At 39.7% G+C, this 6,558-nt stretch overlaps 1 non-coding gene across 1 annotated transcript; it reads right to left on the bottom strand.

Moving 5' to 3' along the window:
* Positions 1-393: 393 nt before the first annotated feature.
* On the bottom strand, positions 394-497 carry LOC148555766 (small nucleolar RNA R71). Its single transcript, XR_015887742.1, has one exon. It is a non-coding gene; the product is annotated as a small nucleolar RNA R71 (small nucleolar RNA).
* Between the last annotated feature and the right edge of the window lie 6,061 nt (positions 498-6,558).

Genomic DNA, 6,558 nt, shown 5'->3' with positions numbered 1-6,558 from the left:
CCAGTAAATCATGCTGGGCAAGAGAGAAGAGTTCTAGGCTCTTACATCAATTCAAACCTAGGAAATTGTGGAAGTAGCATTCAAAGGCCAACCATATATGCCAATAACTTTGAACTAAAGCCCCAGCTCATCACTCTCGTTCAGAACAGCTATGCATCTGGAGGAAGTGCCCAAGAAGACCCCAATTAATATCTAACCAGCATCCTAAGGATCTGTGATACTGTGAAGTCTAATGGTGTTCACCCTGACACCTATAGACTGCTTTTGTTCCCCTTTTCAATCAAGGACAAAGCATCTAAATGGCTGGAATCTTTCCTGAAGGAGAGTTTAACAACGTGGGAAGAGGTGGTGAACAAATTCTTGGCGAGATTCTACCCTCCTCAAAGAATCAACAGGTTGAGAGCTGAGGTACAAACCTTTAAGCAACAAGATGGTGAAACTCTCTATGAAGCATGGAAGAGGTTTAAGGACTTAACAAGAAGGTGCCCCCCAAACATGTTCAATGAATGGGTGCAACTACACATTTTCTATGAGGGTCTTTCTTATGAATCAAAGAATGCAGTAGACCACTCATCTGGGGGATCTCTGAACAAGAAGAAGACCGTTGAAGAAGCCATAGATGTCATCGAGACTGTAGCTGAGAATGACTACTTCTATGCTTCTGAAAGGGGCAACATTCGAGGAGTGATGGAGCTGAACAACATAGATGCTCTGCTGGCTTAAAACAAGATGATCACCAAGCAGCTGGCTGACCTTACCAAGAAGATGGAAAGAAACCAAGTTACAGTAGTCACCACCTCATCAGCAGCTCAAGAAGGAGTAAATACAGAGGAAGAGGGTGATCGGGAACAAGCCAACTATATTGGGAACTCACCTAGGCAAACCCATGATCCATACTCCAAAACTTATAATCCTGGTTGGAAGAACCACCCAAACTTTGGGTGGAGAAATCAACAAGATTAAGGCCAAGATCAGAGACATCACAACCCCAACAAGAATGCAACTCACCAACATTCCACACAGAGATCATATCAACACCCACCCAACAATACCTCTCAACATCCATATCAAAACCAAAATAGCCCTTCTCACCCCTACAACCTCAACTCACCATCACCATCCGAAGATAGACTCTCCAGGATTGAGACTCTACTTGAAGGTATATGCAAGGAAATCCAAGACAACAGAGTGTTTAAGGATGAAGTGAGAGATAATATCAAACACCATGGAGACTCCATGAAGAGGCTGGAGTCTCAAGTGGGATATCTCTCTCAGTAGATTCCCAAGCCTACTGATAGCTTCCCAAGTGACACGGAGAAAAATCGGAGAGGTGAAGCAAAGTATGTAAGATGGGAAGAATGTAAGATGGTCACTACAAGTGATAAGGGGAGTGAGGAAGAACCAAACAAACCATTAGAACACTCTCGAGACATTCCAGCAGAGAAGCAAGAAGAGAGTAACCAAGAAACCAACCCCATACAAAAGAAGGAGTTAAAGGAGAAAGAGATTCTGAACCCATATGCACCTTTTCCCCAAACACTCAAGGGGGGTGTAGAAAGGAAAGTGTACTCAAAGTTCCTCGACATGTTTGCATCTCTCCATGTAAACATACCATTCATCAAGGCTCTCCAACTAATGCCCTCATACATTAAGTGTATGAAGGAGCTGCTGACCAAGAAAAATTCACTAAAGGGAGGACAAATAATAGTGATGAATAAGGAGTGCAGTGCTCTCATTCAAACAGAGTTTCCTACAAAAAGGAAGGACCCAGGGAGTTTTCACATCCCTTGTGCTATAGGAGAAACAAGGATTGATAAGGGACTCTGTGACCTGGGAGCAAGCATCAACTTAATGCCTTTATCCCTCATGAAGAAGCTTCAAATCAATGAGCTAATGCCCACAGATGTAATCATCAAGCTGGCTGACAAAACTCAAAAACAAGCAATAGGAGTGGTTGAAAAAGTGCTGGTGAAGGTTGGGAACTACTTCCTTCCCACAGACTTTGTTAACCTGGAAATGGAAGAAAGTCACCTCCATCCAATCATATTGGGAAGACCATTCCTAGCCACAGCCAGAGCACTTATAGATGTGGAGCGAGGAGAGTTTATACTGAGGATACATGATGAACAACTTACTTTCAATGTCTTCAAACCCTCACAAGAAGCAGATCAAGAAAACGAGGAATCAAGAGAGGATCACAATAAGGTACTGGTAGCAGAAACAATACCCTTGGGAGTCCCTTGGGTTGACAAACAATACAGTCAGAAGGCACAACAGCTAAGGGAAACCCAAGAGGAGCTAAACCCTTCAGAGCCATATGAGACCAGCAACAAAATTTTCCTGGAAAAAGAGGCCACAAGGAGTAGAGTAGCATTAAAAGAAACAAGGAAGAAGGCGCCAAGGGGATGGAGGAACAAGAAGATCCCTACAGAGGATTTCTCTCCAAGGGATGAAGTAATCTCTGCTCATTTCCCAATTATCCTATCTCATCTCCCCACCATTCCATCTCAGCTACCTAAAGTTTACACCATCAACAGAATTCTCTCCTTGGAACATGTGGAGATTCTTAATGAAGCCAAAGGAGATAGATTCACTGCGAGAGGGAAAGATTTGAGGCATTACCAACCACCCTGACTAAGGCTAAACGTCAAGCTAATGACGCTAACGAAGCGCTCAATGGGAGGCAACCCATGTTTTATATCTTTTCAGTTTTTTTTAGGATGATTTAAGTAGTTAATAAAGCAAGGTTCATGAATTCCAAATCAACTTTGACAAACACTTAGAAGAACCCTTGTATGCAACATATAGTGAACAACAAGTTTGGTGTTCAAGGCACACTAAGAGGACATAAACACAATTCATAACGTGTTAATCCTAGAGCCTTAATCAACTCTTTTTATACTACATTGTCACAAACTAAGTTTGGTGTCACCAATGTTGCATACATAAACACTAAATAGGTCAGTTGGTTTGCATTCATGGACAGCATTTAGATGTTTAGAAACAAAAAAAAAAATAAAAAGTAGCCAGTCCACTCTTTAACTTTTACTACCAAAAATTCAATGCTAACTTTTACTTTCCTTTTTGTCTTGTGTAGGAAATGAAGGAAGGATTGCACAAATTTGATGAGACAAATTGAGAAGGGGGTTCGGCCACTTCACAAAAGCGGGCTATACACATGTCTTCAAAAGGAGTGCATTGGGAAGTGTTGCCATGCAACATTGGAAGAATGATATCCTTGGAGACCGAACCAATCACGTCACACAAATTGATGATCCTTATGCTCATTTTATACCAAACCCCAACCGTCCACCATTGGTTCTTACTATCAATCCACAGCCTTCGATCACCCATCATCTTTCTATATAAATGACCCCACTTTATACCCCTCCATATTCAAATGCCCTTTCATTTCATTCTTTTCCCTTTTGAAACACACACCCAACACTTCTTCCCTCATCCAAAAACACGTTAACACAATCCTACAGCTATACCATATCTTAACCTTTCCGAATTCCATTATCAATCCATACTTTTCAACACCTTCACGTACCAACTTCTACTCATGGCATCATCAAGCTCCAAGAGGCGAAAAGGGAAAGGAACCGGTGGAGAGCATTCTTTTTGACGAAGGAAGGTTCAAGACCGCCTTCCATGAGCTCCAATTTGAATGGATACAACACAAGAAAATATTGCCAGAATTGACATTCCAGTTCAACGATGATGAATGCCCACAGATTAGAGAGAAGATTGAATAAAGGGGCTGGCAATAGCTCACGAACCCAGACACAAAGATAAATGCAAATCTCATTAAGGAGTTCTATGCCAATGTAGCCAGAGAAGACACTACCAAGGCTCCTACCTTCAAAAGCTACGTGAGAGGAACAGAGTTAGACTTCAGTTCCAATGCCATAATGAGGACTCTTCATCTGAGATCACAACCTTCTGATAAGCCCAGTTATCAAGCAAGAATAAGTAACGGCCCCGACAATGATGAACTTGAAGAAATTGTGAACGACATATGTGTCATAGGATCAGATTGGGAAAGGTATTCGGATAAGAGGCCACGGTTCATTAGAAGAGGAGACCTCATACTGGAAGCCAATGGATGGTTTGAGCTCGTGAGAAGATCTATCCTCCCAGCCTCAAACAATTCTGAGGTCAACATTTCTCGAGCTACTATGGTACATTGCATAATGAGGGGTGGAGACATCAATGTACATGAAATTATAGCTGAGGGGATTCAAGAAGCAGCCAAGAAGATTGATCCCAATGCTCGGCTTTGCTACCCCAGTACCATCCTAAGACTATGTATGAAAGCCAGGGTAGTCTTCGAAGATATCAATCCAAATTGGGTGAAACAAGAGGAGGGAAAGGTGAAACAATAGAAGGAAACATTGAAGAAGAAATGCTAGAAATGCTTTCTCATGCTGGACCAAATTGAGGTTTGCATGGATATAGTGACATATAATCCTACCAACACTTTGATTTGGGAATGCATGTGGTATAATCAGTGACCATACTTCATCTCTTCCCATGAGCAATTAAATCAAGGAATTGGGCAATTGTTCAAGCTTAGAGAGATTGGTTTGCCAAGGAATTGAGATCCAATCACTTAAGATTTCCAAGGAGATCAATGAATGCATTGATTGAGGAAGAGATGAGAATGAACTTGATCCAGAGAATGCAACATCTCCTAAGCCTAATGAATCCCCCATTTCTAATCTTACCCATTCTCTTTATTTTCTGCCATTTACTTTTATGCTCATCTCCCCAAATCCCCATTTAAGATTATGCAATTTACTTTATGCCATTAACATTCTGTCATTTAATTCCAGCACTTACATTTTTTGTCTTACTTTCCCACCATTTAATTTTCTGCAATTCCTCAACTCAATTTATGCTTAGCTCAACTAGAACATTCCTCTAATTAAAGTTGCTTGACCAATTAATCCCTGTGGGATTTGACCTCACTCTATTGTGAGTTTTTACTTGACGACAATTCGGTATACTTGGCGAAGGGAGATTTGTTGAGAGACAAGTTTCCATGCATCAGACACACGAAGAAGACCATCGACGCGTACGCGTGACTGACACGTACGCGTGACATGCGCCACGTGCAGAAAACATAGAAACGCTGGGGGCAATTTCTGGTCTGTTTTTGACCTAGTTTTCGGCCCAGGAAACACAGATTAGAGATTGCAGACTGGAGGACTCAGGGGAACATTTCTCATTACTTCCCAAGTTAGGCATGGGACCTACAAAGCATGTGGTCCCCATCCATCAATTGAAGACTTGGTGATTATTTAATTAATTCTGATTTAAATTTAAATCTTATTTTTAGGAAAAGATATTAATTTAGTTTTAGAAATTTGATTTTAAATTAATTAGGATTAAATATACTTCCCTGAGGGGGGATCCCAACATTAGTTGACTTTTCATTCCACCTCAGCCCAATTTACAATCCTAGTTTTTCTTCTCTGAACCATGAGCAACTAAACCTCCATCGTTAAGGTTAGGAGCTCTGTCTATTTGTATGGATTGATTCTATTGTTCTCTTTATTTTAATTCATACACTGATTTATAATTTAAGAATTGTTTTCGTTATTTATTTTATGAAATTGGGTGGAACGGAAGTATGACCCTCTTTCTAATTGAGTTCTTGTATAACTTGGAAAAGCTCTTTACTTGAACAACAGCTTGAAAACAAATTCTCCTAAACTTCTAATTATCTGGACTTAACGGGATACGTGACATATAATCCTTTTATATTTGGGTAATTCGAGTTTTTGGGGCATAATAACTAGAATTAAACTTACCCCTCTAATTGGAATTAATTGACCAAGGAATTGGCAGTTGATGAGAATTAGAGGAGACTATAAAGGTTTAAGGAATTAGGGTCTAGTCACATATAGTTTGCCATAAACTAAATCTTGCATGATTAAAAAAATTAATAAGAAAAGTCAATCCGAAAAATAGATAACTATGAAACCTTAACTGCTTTCTCCATATTTTATTCCCAACTTATTTACTTGCCTATCTTTGAACTATGAATTTATTATTTAATGCTTTTTGAACTATCAACAATATTTTCTGCTTGCCTGACTAAGCCTATCACTCAATTATTGTTTCTTGAATCATCAATCCTCGTGGGATCGACCCTCACTCACCTGAGGTATTACTTGGTACGACCCAGTGCACTTGCTGGTTAGTTTGTGGTTATAATTTCCGCACCAAGTTTTTGGCGCCGTTGCCGGGGATTGATAGTGATTAACAACTATCAGTTGTTTGATTACTTAGATTATACATTTTAGTTTTAATTTTATTTAAATTTTGCTTTAATATTTTAAAAAAAATAGCACTAATATTTTTCTTAATTTCTCAAATTAAGTTTGGTGTCCCCTTAGTTATTTTATTTATTGAGTTTAAATTTCCTTTATGTTCTTTCTTCTTTGCTTTCTTGTTTACCACATGGTGCGTTTAATTCTTTTTGGTGTTTTGTGCTAAGAAAAATAATGGAGAGAGAACACATGGGTCACTACTCACACCCAATGAGTG

This window comes from Arachis ipaensis, chromosome B6, assembly GCF_059453495.1.
Source record: "Arachis ipaensis isolate K30076 ecotype BB chromosome B6, ASM5945349v1, whole genome shotgun sequence".
Classification (NCBI taxonomy): Eukaryota; Viridiplantae; Streptophyta; class Magnoliopsida; order Fabales; family Fabaceae; genus Arachis; species Arachis ipaensis.
The sequence above is the reverse complement of the archived record's forward strand: the minus strand, read 5'-3'. Positions and strand labels throughout refer to the sequence as shown.